We start from the raw sequence: 26,050 nt of genomic DNA on the forward strand, positions 1-26,050 counted from the left end.
GCAAGAATGTCCACATCGTTTTTACAGTAAAGCCATGCCTGCTTTTGAAAATCAAAAGTACCCGTGCGTACCGTCTCATACCAGGTGAAAAAGTCACTTTTTTCATCAGTTGTCATGCGTTCAATCCCATAACAGTGTGCTGGGGGGTAAGGTCCGATACAACTCAGATTAGCCTTAGAGCTGAAACTGTGTGGGAAGTATCCCTTGATTTTATCTTAAAATCCCAAAGCTTTTGGCATTGCTGCTAAACGCATAGAGAGATAAGACAGTGAGTCTATGTACTTTTGCCCGAAATCCTGGTCAGTAAAAGAAATCACCTTACTTCCCTGCATTATCAAAGAGGGTTTTAATCCTTGTTCTAACATTGCATTGATAATTAGATAGCTGTCAAAACCCTTAGCATTGTGCGCGATGAAGGTTGCATTTTTTAACTTTGGACGCCTAAAGTGTGTCAGAAACTGCAGTGCACAGTCGGTGCCCTCCGAGACCCAAATTTCACCCGCCAGGGTTTTTGTGCACACCAGGAAGGGGGCATGTACACCATCTGCCCCAGCCATGGTTTCAAAATCATAAAACACAATGTTGTCATTGTGTTCTGTCTCTTTGGGCAACACTCTGATGTAACACAGATGTTTTTCACCATCGGCTGTAGAAGCAGAGGGTAATTTTTCCTTGCATGTCTTACATTTTTTCACCGCACACTTGTGTATCTGCACTACTCTTGGGAGTGTAGTAGGAAAGTTGACAATCTACACACTTTTTGTGTAAATTGCGGTTACTGGCAATGTCTGATGATCTTTGTGTGTGTTTTTTATGTCGAGAGTGACAGCCAGCCGTACGACACGTTTTGTTACCGTCTTTACAAAAGATGGGTTTAAACTCGTCCAGAGTACATGAGGGGTCAAGACAGACATAACAATGACCAGTACAGGAATGATGCCATTGAGAGCTGTAACCTGTGTAACAATGTTCGCAGACAAATGCAGAGCCTAAAAACCCCTTCAAGTTTTTAATCCCATAGTAGTGGTTTTTGAAGAGAAACAAAAACACAGTTTTGTCTCGTTTGGGACCCTCTGTCTGGAATTTACAGTGAGTACGATCTTCATCGCCTCTGTAAAATACCACAATCTTGCATTTTAAACTCTCTTCGAATTTAACAATGTCGTTGAATGTCACAGCTGTCTGATCTGTCAAACCCACCCTCCTCTGAATATATTTACCACATTCAAAACCTTCTTTATCAGTGAGGTTGTCATGCAACAACAGTGCTAAATTAATAGCAAAACACAGCTGGTTGGACGGATTCTGTACCACGTACAGAAAACGCCTCTTCTTTTTAACTATCTCATTGTCCAACATTTTACCAGCCAGTCGTTTAGTACCACCACGGGGGGATTGTACAATTTGCACTACTAACTCGAGGTTACTGTCTGCCATTACCTCCAAATTTGACTGTACAGCATTGAATAGGGCCTCCTCAAAATCAGCTAGATTATCATCATTAGCATTCAAAATGGCTGACACATTAGCTTGTAGCTGCTCTCCCCGGAGTTCAATCTGAACAATATCTTCCCTATCTGCCCGTGAAAAAGCATAATTTACCATATCCTGTACATTGTTCATCAGAACCCCATAATAGGATGTAAAGTCTGCTTCGTCGTTATTAGGAGGGGGTAGGATTAGAGACTGACGCAGTTCTGTGTTATTGAATACAGGTCGAGATAAAACACTTGGTGTGGCATTTCGGTTAGCCCCCCCTCCATGTTGGAACGAGGTGGGGGGTGATTCTGAAGCATTCGGGGTGTCATTCTGATCAACATGTCCACCACTTTGCACGGAGCAAACTGGTGATTCTGAGTCACTAACGTATCCACCATTCTGCACGATGGAAACTGGTGCTACCGTAATGGTTGAAGCTATGCTATTTACGCCATTCAGATGGCTTACTCCGTCTGCGAGCTGATTTAAAAGCCCGAGACCTGGGTAAGTGTCAGCATTTTGATAGTATGCTAATACCCATTCCAAAGCGCTATCTAAGGTTGTGGGATGGCTTGAGTTTGTTTGTGATGAGATTGGAGGTTCTTCGTCGTTTAACTCATTGATATTGTCCGAACACTGAGGAAATGACATATCTCCATACACGAATTCCTCATCACTGCTTAGTTCATTTATGTCGTTTATAGACTGAAGAAAAGAAAATTCTCTATCTGCTAAATCATCCATGTTTGACCGTTTATGAAACCAAAATCAGAAATACATTTGTCACAGCTGAAGAAACATACCGGTCGGTTACATCGGCATCAATTTACATGAGACCCTCAGTGGTGTGTCCATAAAGTTGGCAGTAGCAGCAGCAGTGGGGGTCGTCCCGGTAATAGCTTGACTGATCTATACAGAAAAAAGACAGAGAAAAAGAAGGATAAGTATTTTGAAAAACACATGATTATACATTTAACACTATTCATTTATCAAACATCTTGTAAAATAACCATAAAACTCATTTACCGGGGTGATATCTTGTCAGGAGGGGATCTGTGACGAGTGATATATCAGCTTGGATCTCACGAATATTCTGTGCTGATGGTTCACCCTCGACCTGAGGACTAGGAGGTGAGTCTGTCTGACTCGATATGAGCATGTCTGGTTGTAACTCAAAGTCATCCAGATAGGCACTGCAAGTGTCAAAATCGGCCTGCAGTTCTGGTGGAATTTGCAGGAAGGTTTCAGACCCTAGCGGTTGCAGGGGGGTGTATGCCTGGTTATTTGTGTCCCAGGGGAGGGCGACGGCTGGCCCCCAGGGGTCTGCAGTTACCTCAAAGGGTGGACTGTGTGTGTGAACTCCACGGGGAAAAAGTTTTGATACACAGAGCCTCTGTCGGTGCTGTAGACTTTGCCACCTTTTAAAACAAAATAGTAAAAACCGTTATTCGGGATACTTTGCACATAAAAACCTTATTTGATTTCAAAATAAAAATACAATTAGTTTAAATATACTCACTTTCCACAGGGGGTGAATTAAGGTAGGCTCCTAGTACAAAGCAGATTCGTTCCAATACTAACGGCCTTATCTGACTCAGAGTATCCTGAGCTGAGAGACACAGAAAGATTTGATTATAATCCACACCATATTGCTCTATACTTTTTTAATTAAAAACATGTTTAAAAGAAGTAAAAAGAAACTCATCTAGTATTTCAATAACCCTATGACCCCCCACATTAGGATTTTCAGCACACAGGATCTCTACTGCAGACAGAAGAACATAATATTTGTAAGTATCTAATAATATACTATATATATATATATCCTCTCTGAAGAACCAGCACCTTACCGTGGTAGAGAGGTTTGTGTGCCCTGATGAACCTGGGGGCTGTGTTGTCTGGAACCTTGTGTTCCTGGTAGGGTCTCCCATGGCAAATTGGTCTCAGGCAAGGGGCCAGACTAAGATTGGTTCAAAAGACCTCATGAAAGAAAAACTAAGAAGTGAGGATACCCGGCCCGGAGGAAGCCCGGGGTCCCCTTCTGGAGCCAGGCCCAGAAGGAGGACTCGTCGGCGAGCGTCTGGTGGCCGGGCTTGCCACGGAGCCCGGCCGGGCCCAGCCCGAAAAGGCAACGTGGGCAACACCTCCGCTTCTCCGTCCCGCGGGCCCACCACCTACGGGAAACATCGATGGGGTCGGGTGCGCTGCCAGAAGGGTGGCAGTGAAAGCGGAGGGTCTCGACGGACCAGACCCGGGCGACAGAAGCTGGCTTTGGGGACGTGGAACGTCACCTCTCTGGGGGGGAAGGAGCCGGAGCTTGTGCGGGAGGTGGAGCGTTACCAGTTGGATCTGGTTGGGCTCACCTCTACGCACAGCGTCGGCTCTGGAACCTTACTTCTGGATAGGGGTTGGACTCTATTCTTCTCCGGAGTTGCTCAAGGTGTGAGGCGCCGGGCGGGTGTGGGGATACTCACAAGTCCCCGGTTAGGTGCTTCGTTGTTGGAGTTTACCCCAGTGGACGAGAGGGTCGCCTCCCTACGCCTGCGGGTTATGGGGGGGAAAACTCTGACTGTTGTGTGTGCTTATGCACCCAACAGCAGTTCAGAGTATACGGCCTTCTTGGAGACCCTGGAAAGAGTCCTGTATGGGGCTCCTGAAGGGGACTCTTTAATCTTGCTGGGAGACTTCAACGCACATGTGGGCAATGATGGAGACACTTGGAGGGGCGTGATTGGGAGGAACGGCCCCCCTGATCTGAACCGGAGTGGTGGTTTGTTACTGGACTTCTGTGCTAGTCATGGATTGGCCATAACAAACACCATGTTCGAACATAAGGATGCTCATAAGTGTACGTGGTACCAGAGCACCCTAGGCAGAAGGTCCATGATCGATTTCGTTATCGTATCATCGGACCTGAGGCCGTATGTTTTGGACACTCGGGTAAAGAGAGGGGCGGAGTTGTCAACTGATCACCATCTGGTGGTGAGTTGGGTCGAGTGGCGGGGGAAGCCTCTGGATAGACCTGGTAAGCCCAAACGTGTAGTTCGGGTGAACTGGGAACGTCTGGAGGAGGCCCAAGTTCAGGAGGCCTTCAACTCACACCTCCGGCGGAGCTTTTCGGGCATTCCTGTGGAGGTTGGGGACATTGAACCAGAGTGGTCGGTGTTCAAAGCCTCTATTGCCGAAGCCGCGGCGGGGAGCTGTGGTCTCAAGGTCCTAGGTGCCTCAAGGGGCGGTAACCCTCGAACCTCCTGGTGGACACCGGTGGTCAGGGAAGCCGTCCGACTGAAGAAGGAGGCCTTCAGGGATTTGTTATCCCGGGGGACTCCCGAGGCAGTTGCAAGGTACCGACAGGCCCGAAGGGCAGCAGCCTCATCCGTGGCCGAGGCAAAGCAGCGGGTGTGGGAGAAGTTCGGAGAAGACATGGAGAAAGACTTTCGGGCGGCACCAAAGTTGTTCTGGAAAACTGTCCGACACCTCAGGAGGGGGAAGCAGGGAACCATCCAAGCTGTGTACAGTAAGGATGGGACGTTGTTGACCTCAACTGATGGAGTGTTAGGGCGTTGGAAGGAACACTTTGAGGAACTCCTGAACCCGACAACTCCGCCCTCTATGTTAGAGGCAGAGCTGGAGTATGACGGGGGATCAACACCAATCTCCCGGGGGGAGGTCACTGAGGTCGTCAAACAACTCCACAGTGGCAAAGCCCCGGGGGTGGATGAGATCCGCCCGGAAATGCTGAAGGCTCTGGGTGTTGAGGGACTGTCATGGTTGACACGTCTCATCAACGTTGCGTGGAAGTCGGAAACAGTGCCGAAGGAGTGGCAGACCGGGGTGGTGGTCCCCCTTTTTAAAAAGGGGGATCAGAGGGTGTGTGCCAATTACAGAGGCATCACACTACTCAGCCTCCCCGGGAAAGTTTACTCTAAGGTACTCGAAAGGAGGGTCAGGCCGATTGTCGAACCTCAGATTGAGGAGGAACAATGCGGATTCCGTCCTGGTCGTGGAACGACGGATCAGCTTTTTACTCTCGCAAGGATCCTGGAGGGGGCCTGGGAATACGCTTATCCGGTCTATATGTGTTTTGTAGACTTGGAGAAGGCGTATGACCGAGTTCCCAGGGAGTTACTGTGGGAGGTGCTGCGGGAGTATGGGGTGAGGGGGTCTCTACTCAGGGCCATCCAATCTCTGTACTCCCAAAGCGAGAGCTGTGTCCGGGTCCTCGGCAGTAAGTCGGACCCATTTCCGGTGAGGGTTGGCCTCCGCCAGGGCTGCGCTTTGTCACCAATCCTGTTTGTAATATACATGGATCGGATTTCGAGGCGTAGTCATGGGGGAGGGGGTCTGCAGTTCGGTGGACTAAGGATTGCACCACTGCTTTTTGCAGATGATGTGGTTCTAATGGCTTCATCGGTCTGCGACCTTCAGCACTCACTGGATCGGTTCGCAACCGAGTGTGAAGCGGCTGGGATGAGGATCAGCACCTCCAAATCTGAGGCCATGGTTCTCAGCAGGAAACCGATGGACTGTCCACTTCAAGTAGGGAATGAGTCCTTACCCCAAGTGAAGGAGTTCAAGTATCTCGGGGTCTTGTTCTCGAGTGAGGGAACAATGGAGCGTGAGATGGGCCGGAGAATCGGAGCAGCGGGAGCGGTACTGCAGTCGCTTTACCGCACCGTTGTGACGAAAAGGGAGCTGAGCCAGAAGGCAAAGCTCTCTGTCTACCGGGCCATTTTCGTTCCTACCCTCACCTATGGTCATGAAGGATGGGTCATGACCGAAAGAACGAGATCGCGGATACAAGCGGCCGAGATGGGTTTTCTCCGCAGGGTGGCTGGTGTCTCCCTTAGGGATAAGGTGAGAAGTTCGGTCATCAGGGAGGGACTCGGAGTTGAGCCGCTCCTCCTTCGCGTCGAAAGGAGCCAGTTGAGGTGGTTCGGGCACCTAGTTAGGATGCCACCTGGGCGCCTCCCTAGGGAGGTGTTCCAGGCACGTCCAGCTGGGAAGAGACCAAGGGGTAGACCTAGGACCAGGTGGAGGGATTATATCTCTTCGCTGGCCTGGGAGCGCCTTGGGATCCCCCAGTCAGAGCTGGTTGATGTCGCCAGGGAAAAGAAAGTTTGGGGCTCTCTGCTGGAACTGCTACCCCCGCGACCCGACCACGGATAAGCGGAAGAAGATGGATGGATGGATGGATATATATATATATATATATAAACAACATTTAATAAATACATGATATTATAAAATAAGTACTTACCACATTGGTTTTGTGATGGCGTCCAGGTCAATAAAGCGCTAAGCTGGAATGGCAGGGTAATTCATCCTTTGTTTTTCTCTAACTGTAAAGATCTTGTAACATCAAATAACAGAGCCTTGTCACCCCTCAAAAGAAACTGACCAATCGATGAGTCCTTTTATCCAGGTAATTAGCTATGCGTCTTTTTGCCCCCCCACAGAGTGAGACTCTGTGCCTGTAATGATCTCCAGTAGACATAAGCCTTGTATGTTTTTTGTAAATGACTATTTTAATTTACCCTCAGACTGTTGATTGAGTATTTTAAGTGCTTACAGCTTTTATTTTGTTCTGATCAGCCACCCTGGAGCTGTCATGGAGTGAAATGGAACAGGAAACACATTTTAGAAAACTTCTCTTTTATGGATACAGCAGAGTTCTGATATATACCACCTCATATTGGGTTTCCTTACAGTGGTGTAAAATAATTATTAAAAAAGACAATATCATGTTTTTAAATTGTTTTATTATTTCTGTCTTCAGAGAGACTTTTCTTATAGTTAATAAAGGTAATTACACATTAGTTCACAAATCCATATACTAAAAGAGAATATCCTTAGGTATCACTATTAAAACCTAAATAAGATCTTTTGAAAATAACCTCTTTGCAAAACAGATACTTCTTGTAGTTAACAGTTTCACAAAAACTTGAAAAGAAACATCCTTAGCCAGCACACACCATTTAAAACAGACCCTGAATCAAATCTAGAGAGGACAATAACGTTTTTAGATGTCTTGGTGAGTGAAAATTAATGGGCTTATTTATTTTTTTAAAACGAACTTCATCCTCTCTTCTCCTCTCACAGAGAGTGTCTTAATTAACATAGGCATTTACACCCCCGGCTATCTCAACCCCCCACATCTGGTTGTGTGTGTGTGTGTGTGTGTGTGTGTGTGTGTGTGTGTGTGTGTGTGTGTGTGTGTGTGTGTGTGTGTGTGTGTGTGTGTGTGTGTGTGTGTGTGCGTGTGTGTGTGTGAATTGTTCTTAAAGGTAAGGGTTAGATAATTTGGAGAATTTTGCAGTCAAACCGGGGAAAATCTGCCACTTCCTCACAGAGCCCCTCCTCCAACACACATGAACGCGCGCATGACCAAAAGAGGGCCCGAGACTGTCGGCCTCTAACCCCCGCACTGCTGCTGCTGCATTCGTTTCTTGACTGACGCTCCGGACGGATGGCTGTAAGCTGTCACAGGCTGATTAACCCCCATTCGAGGCGTCTCTTGCCATTTTTCTTTTTTGAAAAGGTGACTGGGTAAATGGAATTGCTGTCTTTTTATTTAGTTTGCGCATATTTCTACCTAATTCCACCCCCCACTATCTGCCTGCGTCATAGCCACAGGAAGGGGTGGAGAAAAGGGAGGGGGGCTGGGTAGACAGTCTCACATAACTTCAAAGAGACACCTAGATTAACATCAGAGGTTTATAGCACACCAGTGTGAAATCACACCTGCCTGTTATAACACCTCACATCAAAGGCAAACATCAGAGGCTAATTAGATTATACAACTCTGAGGGGACAGGGGCCAGACAGCATAACTTCAAAGAGACTGCTTTAATCAACACCTAGATTAACATCAGAGGCTTATATCACACATACCTGCTATAACACCTCCCATCAAAGGACTAGACTACAAAAGCACTACACAGGGGGGCATTTCACACCTACGTGTGACACCTCACCCCTCACATCAAAGGATCTCACACCTACGTGTGAATTAACACCTAGGTGTGACATCCACTTCGAACAAAGGGAGGCGGGACTTAGCTCATTAAAATAAGTAGGGAGAGGTGTGACCTGTCACACCACCTGTCACTTTTCTTGCATACTAATGAGACGAAAGGGGCATCATTACTACTACTCACGTCAGGCCCGGTGGGCACTTTTTTTCAACCGTTTTCATTTTACTTTGTCTTTCAGACCTGGTTCCAAGAACGGCAAGCCTGACGTCCTCTCACTTCTCCACAACCCAGAGCCCATGGTCAAAGACCCAGAACCAATCCTTCCACCTAACCATGTGGTTGGAGCGGTGACTTGGCCTATAGTAGCTCAGGTATAGCGTACCAGTGGTGAGAGCCCGAAACCCAGTGGCTGTCCAGCGAATAGGTTGTTCGTACCTATATCTATGCGGTCACAGGTCATTCACTGGGCTCAAACGGACCGTGTTTAGTGTTCGGCAGAGATTCTGGTGGCCATATTTAGTTAAAGACGTGGCATAGTACGTGGCTGCATGTACAGTATGTGCCAGAAATAAGACTTAATCTAAGCAACAAATGGGTCTTTTACAGCCTTTGCCCATCCCCAGCAGACCCTGGTCTGACATATCCTTGGACTTCATCACAGGTTTGCCCCCGGTGGTGGACAGATTTTCTAAAATGGTACATTTGATTGCTCTGCACAAATTGCCATCTGCTAAGGCAGGGGTGGGGAACCTGGTACGGCCCTCGAGGTCATTTATAAACATACACAACAAATTTAAGAAATCTAGACCGCAAAAAAATTAAACAAGCGAGTGCCTGTTTTTCCTGGACAAGGTCAGGGTCCTTGAACACAACACGAGCCTAACCTGTCATCACGTGGTATATGTCTCGTCTGACAGCGGTGCAGTTCTGACGGAGAGCACTAGTACGCCGCTCCGGCACTTCCAAAAATGTCAGTACCCATAAGGAGCCGTACACATGCTGCAGTTTTTGTGTGGCTGTGTCTTTAGTTGTAAGCCCAGTGGTGATCTGTTCATCTGTCACACTGATCATACAGTCAAACTTTGTTGTTATTAGCATCTGGTTAGCTAGCTATGCTAACGAATATAAGAAGCTTTTTCTCCAACCAGTGAGGTACATTTGGCACATCTTTATATGATCAATATAGTTATAAAAAACAAGAGAATAAAGTAAATAGGTATAAAATACTATATGACAGTAAAAATGATGAAAAAAATGTATCCATAGATTTCTTAATTTTGCTCTCAAAGTGCACCAGATTGATGCTTTTAAGTTCTACATTTAAAAAGAAAATCTTCCCCGGGGAGCATGCCCACGGACCCCAGAGGAGGTTATGTCCCCCCCCAGCTCATCGGGTCCTCCTGAAGAGTTCACTCCGGATGAAAACGGTGGCTGATCGACGGCGGCGGGCAGCTCCTACCTACAGAACGGGGAAGAGACTTACCGATCCATGTCATGTCAAGAAAGCTCGCTCCAAGGTTCGTGGGTCCATTTCCTCTTACCAAAGTCATTAATCCTGTTTCTGTCCGTCTTCGTCTGCCCAGGTCACTGCGGGTCCGTCCAACCTTTCATGTCAGCCGGATTAAGCCAATATTGGACAGTCCCTTGGTTCCTCCTTCCAAGCCCCCTCCTCCCCCCCAGGTCATTGATGGGGGCCCGATCTATGCAGTCAAGCATCTCCTATCCGTCAGGAAACGAGGTTGAGGTTGTCAGTTCCTGGTTGACTGGGAAGGATATGGTCACGAGGAACGATATTGGGTTCCAGCCAGTTTCATCATGGGACAGGAACTTTTTGAGGACTTTTATAAAAGACATCCGGAAGTTCCTGGGCCGTCAGGAGTCGTCCCTAGAGGGGGGCAACTGTGTTAAATGTTTTTTGTTAGTTTAGATATTTATGTTTCACTTCCTGTCTCGTTTCTGGTCCCTTTTCTTCCAGTCTTGGTTGTTTTCCCGCCATCGTCAGTGTCTGCCCCGCCCCTGATTGTTTCCACCTGTGTCCACTTACCTCTTGTATATAGTGTCCTGTCTCCCTTTGTTTGTTACCAGATTACCTTGTGTCTTTTGCCAAACTCTCCAGCGTTATCCAACATATTCTAGTTATCGTTAAGGTCATTGTTCACATATATAGTTATAGTCAGGTAAGATTAGGTAATAGTATTTTTCTAGGTATTTTGTTAGGTAAGCGTTAGTGTAGATTTATCTTTGTATGTATTTTTCTGGATCTGCCGATCCTGTGTTTTTTGTATTCATTATATTTTTGTACTATACTACTTTTCAAGTAAAGACTCTTTTTGATACTCGAATCCTGTGTCTGCATTCATGCTTTTGGGTTCACTCCGTGTACACTCGTGACACTCTCCTGAAAAATAGATTTTTAAACTCAATGAGACCTATCGTGTTTAAATAAAGGTAAAATAAATTCAAATGTACACAGTGTCGTGGTGCTGATCTCAAATCTGAAGCTCAACCAAATTAAAACCTAGTACTTTACGTTTCCTATTACCCTGTCATGCTCAGGTATAACTTGACCTTATAATACAACAACCATGGTCTTGGGAGGGGGGGGGGCATTGGCTGCAGGGAGTCCATTCATGCTGATGCTGCCTTAAAAAGAAACATTGTAAAGGGTTAGCATCTGCTTCAAACCCCGGCTTTCTTCCTGGCGGCTTGCTGCACTGCCCCTCTGAACAACCACCCTCTCACATCATCGGCTGTCTGACTCTTCATGCTGCAGCCTGGAATTATTTATGTTTATATATTGATTTGGGGACCATGGCAAAGCTTGATAGATAGCTAGTGTTATTCTTAAACAAACTGTTGAATAACATTTACACTCTGTCAACCTATTCAGTGTTTTTGATTCTGAATCTTGCTAGCATAAATTTAACATTTTGTCTTTAACAAGGACTTTATTAAATGGATTATAAATATTTCCCCAGAAAAGTCCTATCAAAAGTTTGACCTATTTACTGGAGTAGCAACAATAAACAGAGTTGTTTGATGAGATGTTTATTAAATAGATATTAGAGAGTGAATTATGACCTGTTGAACAGAAAACCGTATGCATACAGTAATAAAGGAGTGTAAGAACATGTCTTGTTTTTAAGAACCATGGTATTTATCTCGTATTGTTTTCCATCCTATATTTCTGTGACATCCCTACTACTGTATAATTAAATACAAATCCTCTTTTGTCTATTAATAAATGCTCATCTCCCATTTTCTGCAATTTCCTATCATCACACCATCCTACATTCCCTCTGCAAAACACACTAGAGGTTTCTCAATACTCAAATTTCCCCTCCTCGACTCCCCTCCTCGAGACTTAGACCCGCCCACCGGAGATGCGAGCGGAGGACCGAAGAGGGGAACCGAGGAGAGAGGAGGGGAAGCAGCAGGCGGTTAGAGAAATGAGAACTCCTCTCCTCTGAGCGGTCATTTTAAAGAGACGTCCATTAATGATGACAGGAGGCACAGCAGCCTGTCTGATGGACAGATGTGTTCATGATGACTTATATTTGACTTTGATTCATTCACAGTGCGGTATGATGAGACAATAACAGGCTACAGATGCGGACATATACACACACATATATATTTATATAAATATATACAATTTCAGAATCAAACAAGTATGAGAGCACTCTCATAATAACGTAACACAATCAGAGACTGGATATATCCCCCCCCCTCTCTCTGGTCGCTGAAATGGGGAATTTAAATTACGGGCCAAAAGTTGTATTTACAAGTATTAAAAGTAAGCAGAGGACACCAAACCAACTGAGACCTGTCTGTCTACGCACTGTACAACACACACACCTACACACTGTACAATACGCACACACACTGTACCACACACACACCTACACACTGTACCACACACACCTACTGCTCCTAAAGCATAATCAGGCTACAGCCGTTGTGTATTTTATTATGTGAAGCACTAAATCAGGGGTGGGGAACCTTTTTCCTCTCAAGAGCCATTTCAATTTTTACAATATCCTCCGAGGGCCGTGCAAATTATTGACCTCTGCTTAAAAATACTAAAATCACAGCCCATTCATTTCACCTTTCTTTCATGCTGTTAGGATCTGTCTGTGTTGGTGTTTTTCTTGTATTTTTCTATCTTTGGGTTTCCTGTTTTATTTTGTAAAGTGTTCACCCCCGTTTCCTGCCTGTTTGCTTTCTGTCTGTTTCCCTCCCCGATTGTGTTCACCTGGTACCTCTGTGTTTTCTCCTCCCTCCTCACCTGTCTCGTGTTTATGTGATTAGTCCTGGGTGTATTTAAGTTCTGGGTTTTCTGTCTCTCTTTGTCGGGTTGTCTTGTGTTGTGAGTAAACTGCGGTGAGTGTTCTGTTCTGTCTGGAGATTTGTAGCCTTGAAATAAAGGAATTATTTTGTCACTTAAATCTGCATTTGGGTCCTGCTTCCTGCACACCGTAACATTACAACCCAACCATAAATATGGGCCCAGCAGATCCCTTTGAGCAGGAGCTATTGGAGTTTTCCTTTGCTTTGGATGACTGCTCGTATCGATGGTTGGGAGCGTCCAGGGTTCAGCAGCGAGAGGCTGTTCTGGCAGAGGCATGCCGGATTACGATGGAGAAGCCAGGCTTGGTTAAGTTCTTATCGGGCAAGATTTTGGATTTTCTCACGGTGTGTTATTCCCTGCCTGACAGCCCCAGGCCTCCCAACTCCCGTTTTGATACCACACGCATTGGTGTGGTCCGTCTGGCGTCAGCCCCTGCTTCTCACCCAGTGTTTGCTACTGTCCAGGAGCCATTAGCTGGTACTCGTCTGGCCTTTGGAGGTCCACGGAGCCTCCAAACGGCTCCTAAAGGAAGGAGTCGCAAGGCCAGGTTGGCAGCACGAGCCCAAAGGGCCAGGGTTCCAGAACCAGTTCAGCCCCCAGCAGCCATGGTTACAGCCCCAGTACAGGCCCCAGCAGCCATGTTTCCGGCCATGGTTCCAGACCTAGTACAGACCCCAGCAGCCATGGTTTCAGCCCCAGTTCTGGCCCCAGCAGCCATGGTCCCGGCCCCAGTCTTGGCCCCAACAGCCATGGTTCCAGACCCAGTCCCGGCCCCAGCTGCCATAGTCCCTTCTCTAGTCCCTTCCCTAGTTCCTCCTCAGGTCACTTTCCTAGTCCCTTCTCTAGTCCCTTCTCTAGTCCCTACTCAATTCCTTTCTCAAGTCCTTTTTCCAGTACCTCCTCTAGTCACTTCCCTAGTCCCTTCTCCAGTTTCCCCTTTAGTCACCTCTCTAGTCCCCTCTCTAGTCCCCTCTCCAGTTTCCTCTCAAGTTCCTTCTCTAGTCTCTTCTCGAGTCACCTCTCGAGTTCAATCTCAAGTCCCTCCTCTAGTCCCCTCTCTAGTCCCTTCTCTAGTCCCTACTCAAGTCCCTCCTCTAGTCAATTCCCTTGTCTCATCTCTAATCCCATCTCTAGTCCCATCTCTTGTCCCATCTCCAGTCCCCTCTCCAGTCCCCTCCTTTAGTCCCTCCTCTAGTCCCTCCTCGAGTCCCCTCTCTAGTTCCCCTCTCGAGTCCCCTCTCGAGTTCCCTTCTCTAGTCCTTTCCCTAGTCCCTCCTCAGGTCACTTCTCTAGACCCATCTCCAGTTCCCTCTCAAGTTCCCTCTCGAGTCCCCTCTCCAGTTCCCTCTCGAGTTCCCTCCTCTAGTCTCTCCTCTAGTCTCTCCTTTAGTACCTCCTTTAGTCCCTCCTTTAGTCCCTTCTCTAGTCCCTCCACTAGTCCCTCCTCGAGTCCCCTCTCTAGTTCCCCTCTCGAGTCCCCTCTCGAGTTCCCTTCTCTAGTCCTTTCCCTAGTCCCTCCTCAGGTCACTTCTCTAGACCCATCTCCAGTTCCCTCTCAAGTTCCCTCTCGAGTCCCCTCTCCAGTTCCCTCTCGAGTCCCCTCTCCAGTTCCCTCTCGAGTTCCCTCCTCTCTCTTCTAGTCCCTCCTTTAGTCCCTCCTTTAGTCCCTTCTCTAGTCCCTCCACTAGTCCCTCCTCGAGTCCCCTCTCTAGTTCCCCTCTCAAGTCCCCTCTCGAGTTCCCTCCTCTAGTTCCTCCTCTGGTTCCTCCTCTGGTCCCCTCAGGAGTCCCCTCTCTAGTTCGCCTCTTGAGTCTCCTCTCGAGTCCCCTCTCGAGTTCCCCCTTGGTTCCCCTCTCGAGTTCCCCCTTGAGTCACGTCTCAAGTCCCGACCCAATGTCCTGGTCTGTTGGAGGTTCCGCTGAGGGTCCTGCCAACTCCAAGTATTGTCCCGTTGGAGGCCCCGTCAACTACTCCTCTGCCGGGGGTCCTACCAATCCATGTACTGTCCCATTGGAGGTCCCGCCGACTACTCTCCTGCCGGGGGTCCTGCCAACCCTTTGTCCTGTCCCGTTGGAGGTCCCGCCGTCTACTCTCCTGCCGGGGGTCCTGCCAACCCTTTGTCCTGTCTCGTTGGAGGCCCCGTTGATTACTCACCTGCCGGGGGTCCTACCAACCCCATGTCCTGTTCCGTTGGAGGTCCCACAGACTGCTCTTCTGCCGGGGGTCCTGCCAACTCCATGCCTTGTCCCATTGGAGGTTCCGCAGACTGCTCTTCTGCCGGGGGTTCTGCCAACCCTTTGTCCTGTCCCGTTGGAGGTCCCGCCGTCTACTCTCCTGCCGGGGGTCCTGCCAACCATTTGTCCTGTCCCGTTGGAGGGCCCGCCGTCTACTCTCCTGCCGGGGGTCCTGCCAACCCTTTGTCCTGTCTCGTTGGAGGACCCGCCGTCTACTCTCCTGCCGGGGGTCCGGCCAACCCTTTGTCCTGTGCCGTTGGAGGCCCCGCCGACTACTCTCCTGCCGGGGGTCCTGCCAACCCTTTGTCCTGTCCCCTTGGAGGTCCCGCCGTCTACTCTCCTGCCGGGGGTCCTGCCAGCTCCTTGTCCTGTCTCGTTGGAGGTCCCGCCGACTACTCTCCTGCCGGGGGTCCTGCCAGCTCCTTGTCCTGTCTCGTTGGAGGTCCCACCGACTACTCTTCTGCCAGGGGTCCTGCCAACCCCATGTCCTGTGCCGTTGGAGGTCCCACAGACTGCTCTTCTGCCGGGGGTCCTGCCAACCCCATGTCCTGTGCCGTTGGAGGTCCCGCAGACTACTCTTCTGCCGGGGGTCCTGCCAACCCCATGTCCTGTGCCGTTGGAGGTCCCGCAGACTGCTCTTCTGCCGGGGGTCCTTCCAATTCCATGTCCTGTGCCGTTGGAGGTCCCGCAGACTACTCTTCTGCCGGGGGTCCTGCCAACCCCATGTCCTGTGCCGTTGGAGGCCCCGCCAACTGCTCTCCTGCCGGGGATCCTGAAAATCCTGTGTCATGGTCCTCTTCCGTGGGGAATCCTGCCGAGGCCTGTCCCACCAGCTCCGACACCGGGTCCTGCCCGGCCTCCGGCGCTGTCCCGTCGGCGCCTTCCTGCCCGGCCTCCGGAGCTGTCTGGTCTTCGCCCTCGAGCCCGGTCCCCTGAGAGCCGCGGTCTTCACCCTCGAGCCCGGCCCCCTGAGAGTCGCGGTCTTCGCCCTCGAGCCCGGCCCCCTGAGAGCCGCGGTCTTCGCCCTCGAGCCCGGCCCCCTGAGTGCCGCGGTCCTCGCCCTCGGGCCCGGTCCACTGACTCTTCCTGCCGTTGCCTTCGCCCTCGGGCCCGGCCCCCTGACTCTTCCTGCCGCTGCCTTCGCCCCTCCATGGTCCTCACCTTGGACTCTGTCTTGCCCCCGGGCCGTCTGCCCGAATTCCCCTTTTTGGACTCTGCCTTGCCCCCGGGCCGTCCGCCCGAGACCCCTTCCTGGTCCTCTGCCGTGCCCCTGGGCGGTCAGTTCAGTCCCGTCCTCCTGACCCCCTCCACCCACCCTGGTGGCTTAGTGATGCGTCCCTCCTCCGGACCCCTTCCACCCACCCTGCTTGGGGTTTTGGATTTTTTTTTTTTTTTTTTGGGACGTCTGGGATCCGTCCCTTGAGGGGGGGGTACTGTTAGGATCTGTCTGTGTTGGTGTTTTTCTTGTCTTTTTCTATCTTTGGGTTTCCTGTTTTATTTTGTAAAGTGTTCACCCCCGTTTCCTGCCTGTTTGCTTTCTGTCTGTTTCCCTCCCCGATTGTGTTCACCTGGTACCTCTGTGTTTTCTCCTCCCTCCTCACCTGTCTCGTGTTTATGTGATTAGTCCTGGGTGTATTTAAATTCTGGATTTTCTGTCTCTCTTTGTCGGGTTGTCTTGTGTTGTGAGTGTTCTGTTCTGTCTGGAGATTTGTAGCCTTGAAATAAAGGAATTATTTTGTCACTTAAATCTGCATTTGGGTCCTGCTTCCTGCACACCGTAACACATGCTTTGCAAAGAAAAAGCAACCTCTTAATCCAGACATTTTACCATGACTTGTGCCATGTACCATCCTTGGCTGAGACTGAGATTGATATTGAAAGTGGATGAGATTGTTGATGATGTTGGAAATTGTTGATGATATTGGTGATGTTGTTAATGATGTCAGGAATTATGTCTTGAATGTTGTTGTATTGTATGGACCCCAGGAAGAGTAGCTTTTGTCAAGAGCAAAAGCTAATGGGGATCCTTAATAAACATAAACATAAACCATGTGCACGGTTGTGGCATGACCACCAAAACAGAAAGATATGGACACAAGATGTGTGCAAATGTATTTAGTTTCCTATCCATGTGGACATGATTTAAGTGTGGGGGGGGGGAACCTAACCTCCTCTAGGGGGCATGCTCCCCCGGGAATATATATTTTTAAATGTTGACGTTAAAAGCATCAATCTGGTGTGAGAGCAACATTAGGAGATCTATGGATACATCTCTCAACACCGAACTGTAAGCAGATTTTCTTTATGGATATTTTACAAATCACTCCCCTTTTAAACTGTATTCTTGTTTATTTAACAACTTTTACTGTCATATAGTATTTTATACCAGTTTTTCCTTTATTCTCTTGTTTTTTTATAACTATAATGATCATATAAAGATGTGCCTTTACCTCACTGGTTGTAGAAAAAGCTTCTTATATTTGTTAGCATAGCTAGCTAACCAGATGCTAATAACACATACAGTTATTGACTGTATGCTCAGTATGACAGATGAACAGATCACCACTGGGCTTTCAACTAAAGACACAGCCACGCAAAAACTGTGGCATGTGTACGGCTCCTTATGGCGACTGCAATTTTTGGAAATGCTGGAGCGGCGTTCTGGTGCTCTCCGTCAGAACTGCACCGCTGTCAGACGAGACATATACCACGTGATGACACGTTAGGCTTGTGTTTTGTTCAAGGACCCTGACCTCGGCCAGGAAAAACAGGCACTCTCTTGTTTAATTATTTTGCGGTCTAGATTTCTTTAATTTTTTTAGTGTGTTTATAAATTACCTCGAGGGCCGCATCAAATGGCCTCGAGGGCCGTATACGGCCCGGGGGCCGGAGGTTCCCCATCCCTGCACTAAATGGTCTTAGAAAAATATGGACTCTTTGTTTGTAGATATCTACTAAACTAAAGCAAATAAAGAGAGTAGGCCTGTTATACGATATATATTATACACACTGCTCTGCTTTCTGCATGGACCTCACAGCTATTCTCTCTGGAAACATCGCAACGCGATGAGAGCAGTTTCTAAAATAATATCCAGGGGATGCATGCAGAGCTGTCATTGGCTGAGATAAGTCCGGCCGTGCGTCACGCAGGAACCATCAGTGTGTCCTCGGTTATAGCTCCTCCAGAGAGCCTCCTCGACACTCGACGCTCAATCCTCGGTCCTCGATGTGCATTTAGAGAAATTAGATGTCCTTCAAAATGAAGCGCTGAAATTCATTTCCGGGTCACTACCGGAGGACCGAGGAGTCGAGGAGTCGAGGAGGGGACATTTGAGTATTGAGAAACCTCTACTGTCATGCTGCCTTTCCCATGATGCCTCAGCACCCTCTAGTGGCCCCTGCGTCCCTTGTGAAACAGCTTTAACTTGCCTTTAAGCATCACCATGGTGACATTAAAGTGTGTGTGTGTGTGTGTGTTTTTGTGTGTGTGTGTCTCACCTGTCGGGGCTGCTCACTAGATCTCTGCAGGTCTGTCTTCACCTTATTGCTGGGGTGACTTGTTACCTTGGTAACGGGCTGCTTAAAGATGGACGCTGTCTGTCTGATTGGCAGCGCTGTGTTCAGGTCCACTTTACCTCCATGCATGAGACAGAGTCTATGTTGGTCACATGTCTCCTTTCCTTTCTCCTCTACTTAATGCATTATTTTCAGTTTCCTTCCTCCCACCCTTCTTTCCTTTTCTAATTTCCCTACTCTTTGCCCCCGTCCTTACATTGTTCTTTCCCTTTATCCTTTTCTCCTTCCTGGTCTGGTTTTGCTTTCAAAATGTGACACAGCGAGTGATGATGGTGTTCTGTGTGAGTACCGGTAAGCAAGGGTGTAACTTTGGTTTGAGAAGTGGGGGGGACACAAAACAGGGGGTCCTCCGCAATGAAACATTTTCTCAATTTAATTCCATTTCCTGCCTTTCTACAAATATATTAGGGAAAAATAATGATTGTGCACTCTAGTATCCTTTCCATGTGAACCTGTCTTATTTGTGATGACCTCACATCCTCTAGGGCAGTGGTTCTCAAACTTTTTTCAATAATGTACCCCCTTTGAAAAAATAATTCAGCCAAGTACCCCCTGATCAGCGCAAAAACAATTTGTTAGGGACAAAATGCCTACAGTGGGGCAAAAAAGTATTTAGTCAGCCACCAATTGTGCAAGTTCTCCCACTTAAAAAGATGAGAGAGGCCTGTAATTTTCATCCTAGGTACACTTCAACTATGAGAGACAAAATGGGGGGAAAGAATCCAGGAAATTACATTGTACGATTTTTAATGAGTTAATTGATAAATTCCTCGGTAAAATAAGTATTTGGTCACCTACAAACAAACAAGATTTCTGGCTCTCACAGACCTGTAACTTCTTCTTTAAGAGCCTCCTCTGTCCTCCACTTGTTAACTGTATTAATGGCACCTGTTTGAACTCGTTATCAGTATAAAAGACACCTGTCCACAACCTCAAACAGTCACACTCCAAGCTCCACTATGGCCAAGACCAAAGAGCTGTCAAAGAACACCAGAAACAAAATTGTAGACCTGCACCAGGCTGGGAAGACTGCATAGCAATAGGTAAGCAGCTTGGTGTGAAGAAATCAACTGTGGGAGCAATTATTAGAAAATGGAAGACATACAAGACCACTGATAATCTCCCTCGATCTGGGGCTCCACGCAAGATCTCACCCCGTGGGGTCAAAATGATCACAAGAACGGTGAGCAAAAATCCCAGAACCACACGGGGGGACCTAGTCAATGACCTGCAGAGAGCTGGGACCAAAGTAACAAAGGCTACCATCAGTAACACACTACGCCGCCAGGGACTCAAATCCTGCAGTGCCAGACGTGTCCCTCTGCTTAAGCCAGTACATGTCCAGGCCCGTCTGAAGTTTGCTAGAGAGCGTTTAGATTATCCAGAAGAGGATTGGGAGAATGTCATATGGTCAGATGAAACCAAAATAGAACTTTTTGGTAAAAACTCAACTAGATGTGTTTGGAGGAGAAAGAATGCTGAGTTGCATCCAAAGAACACCATACCTACTGTGAAACATGGGGGTGGAAACATCATGCTTTGGGGCTGTTTTTCTGCAAAGGGACCAGGACGACTGATCCGTGTAAAGGAAAGAATGAATGGGGCCATGTATCGTGAGATGTTGAGTGACAACCTCCTTCCATCAGCAAGGGCATTGAAGATGAAACGTAGCTCCTGCAGCAGAAACCTATCTGTTAGTGCTATAGCTAAATGTAAGGAAGAGATTCCACCAATACTTGACTCGATAGCATGTCTGCATGTAGGGGAGGAAACTTATACAAAATGTACACCACCCCAAATGGATCATGTGGTTGTTAGTGCTACAGATGCGCTGCGAATAAAATTAGACTCTGTTGCTCCTTTGAAAAAGAAGAAAATAAAACAACATAGACTAGCTCCATGGCATAATGCCGAAACCCGCAAAATAAAGCAAAAGTCGAGACAACTTGAAAGGATATGGCGTTCCACTAAACTTGAAGAATCTCGTTTAATTTGGCATATTACTCTCAATGAATATAAGAAAGCACTGCGTAAAGCGAGAGCAACCTACTACTCTTCATTAATAGATGAGAATAAGAATAATGCAATATTTCTTTTCAGCACTGTAGCCAGGCTGAGAGAGAGCCACAGCTCGATTGAGCCTTCTATTCCCATAGCACTCAGTAGTAATGATTTTATGTGCTTTTTTTACGATAAAATTGTTACTCTTAGAAACAAAATTAATGACCTCTTGCCTTTGACCAGTATAGTGTTATCAACAGCTCCCGGAAACGTAAGTTCTAATATTACACTAGATAGTAAACTAGAATGCTTTTCAGCCATAAACCTTGAACAATTAAGTTAAATGATTCTCTCTTCTAAACCATCAACGTGCATGTTAGACCCAATTCCAACTAAGCTGTTGAAGAAAGTTTTTCCATTAATTAGCACTTCTTTATTAAATATTATTAATAGGTCTTTATTATCAGGCTATGTTCCACAATCATTCAAAGTAGCAGTGATAAAACCGCTTCTTAAAAAGCACAACCTCGATCCAGAGGTTTTAGCCAATTATAGACCTATTTCTAATCTTCCGTTCCTTCCGTTCAAAAATTCTTGAGAAAGCGGTCGCAAAACAGCTGTGTGATTACTTAAAAAACAATGATTTATTTGAAGATTTTCAGTCTGGCTTTAGAACACATCATAGCACAGACACAGCTCTGGTTAAAGTCACAAATGACATTCTAATAGCCTCAGACAAGGGACGTGTCTCTATTCTTGTTTTGCTCGATCTCAGTGCTGCATTTGATACTATCGACCATGATATCCTATTGCAAAGACTGGAGCACTTAGTTGGCATACAGGGAACTGCTTTAGGCTGGTTTAGGTCCTATCTATCTGAACGCTCTCAGTTTGTGTGTGTCAACGATGAATCTTCCATGCAAACCAAAGTTAGCTATGGAGTGCCACAGGGCTCAGTGATCGGACCTATTTTGTTCACATTATATATGCTTCCGTTAGGCAATATTATAAGGAATCATTCTGTACATTTTCATTGTTATGCGGATGATACTCAACTATATTTATCAATCAAGCCTGATGAAATTAATCATCTAAATAAAATTCAAGACTGCCTCAAGGACTTAAAAACCTGGATGACCTTAAACTTTTTGATGTTAAACACGACCAAAACTGAAGTTATTGTACTTGGCCCGAAGAATCTACGAAACAAATTATCTAACGATATACTAACTATGGATGGCATTAATTTGGCCTCCAGTGAGACTGTAAGGAATCTTGGTGTTATATTTGATCACGATTTATCCTTTAACGCCCACATAAAATCAATTTCAAGGACCGCCTACTTCCATCTACGTAACATTGCAAAAAACGATGCAGAGAAACTAGTCCATGCATGTGTTACTTCAAGGCTGGATTATTGTAACTCCTTATTATCAGGGTGTACCAAGAAGTCAGTCAAGTCGCTTCAGCTGATTCAAAATGCTGCAGCTCGTGTACTAACCAGAGTTAGGAAAAGGGACCACATTACTCCTGTTCTGGCTGCCTTACACTGGCTCCCTATAGAACACAGGATATAATTTAAAATTATTCTTCTCGCCTACAAAGCCCTTAAGGCCCTGTCACACTGTCCCGAAATTGACACCCGATGGACACACGATAAAGGAAATGTTCAAATTCGGCTGTGATCGTAGCAACATCGGGCCATTCGTGAGGGCATCTTAAGCCATCGTATGACCGCCGGTGGAGTTTCTCAGGCTCTGGCAGCAACTTAGTGAGCGGCAATTTCGTAAGGCACTCGTGAGGACATCTTGTCAAATCGTGTCATCTTCGTTTTATCATCGGTGCCATCGGGCATTCGCCCTCACTCTGATTGGGGCGAATGCCCGATGGCACCGATGATAACACGATGCCCTCACGATGGCCTTACGAAGGGCACAATTGACACACGAATTCAACACGAAAATGAACCTTCGCAAGGTCCTTCGGCAATTTTTTGGCATGCCAAAGATTTTGCCACCGCTCACGAAGTTGCTGCCGGAGCCTGATAAACTCCACCGGCGGTCATACGAAGGCTTAAGATGCCCTCACGAATGGCCCGATATTGCTACGATCACAGCCGAATTTGAACATTTCCTTTATCGTGTGTCCATCGGGTTGTTTTATTGCACAACAAAATCATGTAAATATATTATGTAAATAACCCAATTTGTGTTCTGTGAAACTAAAAAGGATATAATATATTATTTTGAAGGACAGTTGACAGGAAGTTGTTGTTGTTATGGAAACAACATTACGGAGAAAACGTAATATTTTCTACATATAACGACGGATAAAGTAAAGAACAAAGTCTGAAGATATCAGTACAGTATCATAGTACTGTAACACAATTGTTTTTGGTACTTTCATTGCAGTTGTATGTCTTAAATGTAATGTAAATGTTGCCTTCGTGTGTGGTTCGGGGCCATCATCGTGCGAAATTCACAATTCCATATTCGTGTGTCCATCGGGTGTCAATTTCGGGACAGTGTGACAGGGGCTTTAATGGGCAGGCGCCATCTTACCTTAAAGAACTCATTATACCCTACTGTCCTACTAGGGCATTGCGTTCCAAGAATGCAGGGTTGTTGGTTGTTCCTAGAGTCTCTAAAAGTAAAATGGGAGCCAGAGCCTTTTCTTATCAAGCTCCACATTTGTGGAATCAGCTTCCAGTTTGTGTTGGGGCGGCAGACACCCTATCCGTTTTTGTGTGCGCTTAAGACTTTCCATTTTGATAAAGCTTATAGTTAGGGCTGATTAGATTCAGCCCCTAGTTTTGCTGATATAGGCTTAGTTTGTCAGGGGACATCTTACTTCTCTGTCTATACCTGTGTACTCTCATGTTCCGATTAACCCAGCTTCCCCAAATGTCTTTCTTTTTGGTGTCTATATATGCCGGGATCCGGAGTCATGGATGATCCTGCGGTCCTGTGTCCTGCATCGCGAGCCCTGGATCTTGAGTCGTGGCTATGGTCTTGGATCATAGGTCTTGGATGGATATCCTCGTGGATTCATCTTCCTATTATACACACATGCATTTTCAAACATTTGGACTACCTATGTTGCAAATGTATTATCTTTTCAATTTACACACGGCATCTATTGCACGTCTGTCCGTCCTGGGAGAGGGATCCCTCCTCTGTTGCTCTCCCTGAGGTTTCTCCCATGTTCCCCTTTAAACTGTGGGTTTTCTCCGGAAGTTTTTCCTTGTACGATGTGAGGGTCTAAGGACAGAGGGTGTCGTATTGTCATACTGATATTCTGTACAAACTGTGAAGTCCACTGAGACAAATGTAACATTTGTGATATTGGGCTATATAAATACACATTGATTGATTGACACACACACACACACATACATACACACACACACACACACACACACACACACACACACACACACACACACACACACACACGCAGTCTTAGAGATCGTCTATTTTTTTAGGTGAGTGACTCAGTAGCAAAGCCACTATGGAGTGATCGCATATAATTGTTTTTAAATAAAAAGGACCCTGACTCGGACAATACACAATCCAACATGTTCAACAGAAGAGAATCAGTTATATTGTTTGTACACATGGTACTTTACATATATATCTGTTTGTTTAAGGTGTCCAGGTGATGCAGACAGGCTGGACCAGAGAGTGAGAGACAGAACTGGACTCCTCACAGCAGTGAACTTCAGCACAGGTACAAAGACTATTTTTTCATACTGTACAAAGAATCAAGAAAGATATTGGTTTAAATAAATGAAGTATTGACTTGAATACACTGATATACATTCCATTAAACAATACTAAATACTAGATCACCTACACATCATTGAAGTTGAGGGGTTTTTCCATGCAAAAAGTTACATTTAGATGTTAACAAGCAATATGACTTTGTCAGCTTTCTAAGTTAAGGTCCATCCATCCATCCATCCATCTTCTTCTGCTTAACCGTGGCCGGGTCGCGGAGGTAGCAGTTCCAGCAGAGAGCCCCAAACTTTCTTTTCCCTGGCGACATCAACCAGCTCTGACTGGGGGATCCCAAGGCGCTCCCAGGCCAGCGAAGAGATATAATCCCTCCACCTGGTCCTAGGTCTACCCCTTGGTCTCTTCCCAGCTGGACGTGCCTGGAACACCTCCCTAGGGAGGCGCCCAGGTGGCATCCTAACTAGGTGCCCGAACCACCTCAACTGGCTCCTTTCGACGCGAAGGAGGAGCGGCTCAACTCAACTCAACTAAGTTAATGTATTGAAGGCAAATATATGTAACACATAGTGAGAACTGCTACTATTTATCTCTCAATAATGTCTGTAAAAAACGTGGTAAAAGTTATTCTTTCAGTGAGACAACAGAGCAAGCTTCTTCAGTTGCACTACATTTTGATAACAGTTCAATATTATTTTGATAATAACATATATTTCAATGTTGTTGAACTTCATACTGTTCATTCATAATCTGATTGTCTTTGTAGCTCAGTTAATTATATCTACAGCCCCTAAACACACAAACACACCACTTTCATAAATAACACACTTGTTCTGCAATAATATGTTTTATGTTTCCTGTAATTTTTGTTAGAAAAGGACATGCCTGAAAGACACGACATTTTCTCCTTCTCTGAGGGTCAAGAAGAACATACAAGAGGAACATTAAAAGCTGATGTTATGAGATTTTAAGACCAGTACAGGACATTCACTAAGAAACTACTTTTATTGTGAAAACACAGTCAGCTGATCGAATACAGCTATTTCCACATCTACACTCCATCAGCTGATTATTTCTATTTGCCTCGCTTTATGAGCTTCACATCACGTGTGCCTTGTACCGCAGAGTTTGCAACGTCACAAATAAATGGGGCCAATCTTCAGTCAGATGTGAATGTGTAATCTAACATTTTCAGTAAGAATAATGGACGAAAGGAGTGCAAATACAAATACAATTTATTGAAATGTGAACCAAAAGTTCATCAAATGTTTTAAATAAAAATCACATATGTACAGAAGGTGTAAACCTATTACATGTATAAGTAAACACATTTAGTCAAATAAAGTGACCGACTAGGCCTGTGCAGTTGGTATCAGCTATGCCCAGCATGGGCTCCTCCATCAGGCCTGGTCCTCCTCGCTGAGGAAAGACCCTCAGTCCTCTCCAAACCAACAGACAGGATGTCCATCACACGGAGGTTTCTCCCTGAAGTCTCTGCAGCTCTCTGGACACCATGCTGTCTCAATCCGTCCACACTGAATATGAGAGGGGGAAAATGAAAATAATAAATGCTTTAGACAATAAGAAATGAAGCTTAGCGCAAGTTCAAGAAGGAAGACCATACCCCCTGGTGTTACACGTCACTGCAAGCTCTTCTCCCATTAAGTAATCAGGGGCGGTACTCCCCAGCTAGCAATC

At 46.5% G+C, this 26,050-nt stretch overlaps 1 pseudogene; it reads right to left on the minus strand.

Moving 5' to 3' along the window:
- The window catches only part of LOC117557426, a 69,679-nt pseudogene extending 50,993 nt beyond the window's left edge, over positions 1 to 18,686 (minus strand).
- Positions 18,687 to 26,050: the final 7,364 nt, after the last annotated feature.

The sequence above is a fragment of the Gymnodraco acuticeps genome, unplaced genomic scaffold (assembly GCF_902827175.1).
Source record: "Gymnodraco acuticeps unplaced genomic scaffold, fGymAcu1.1, whole genome shotgun sequence".
NCBI classification, from domain to species: domain Eukaryota; kingdom Metazoa; phylum Chordata; class Actinopteri; order Perciformes; family Bathydraconidae; genus Gymnodraco; species Gymnodraco acuticeps.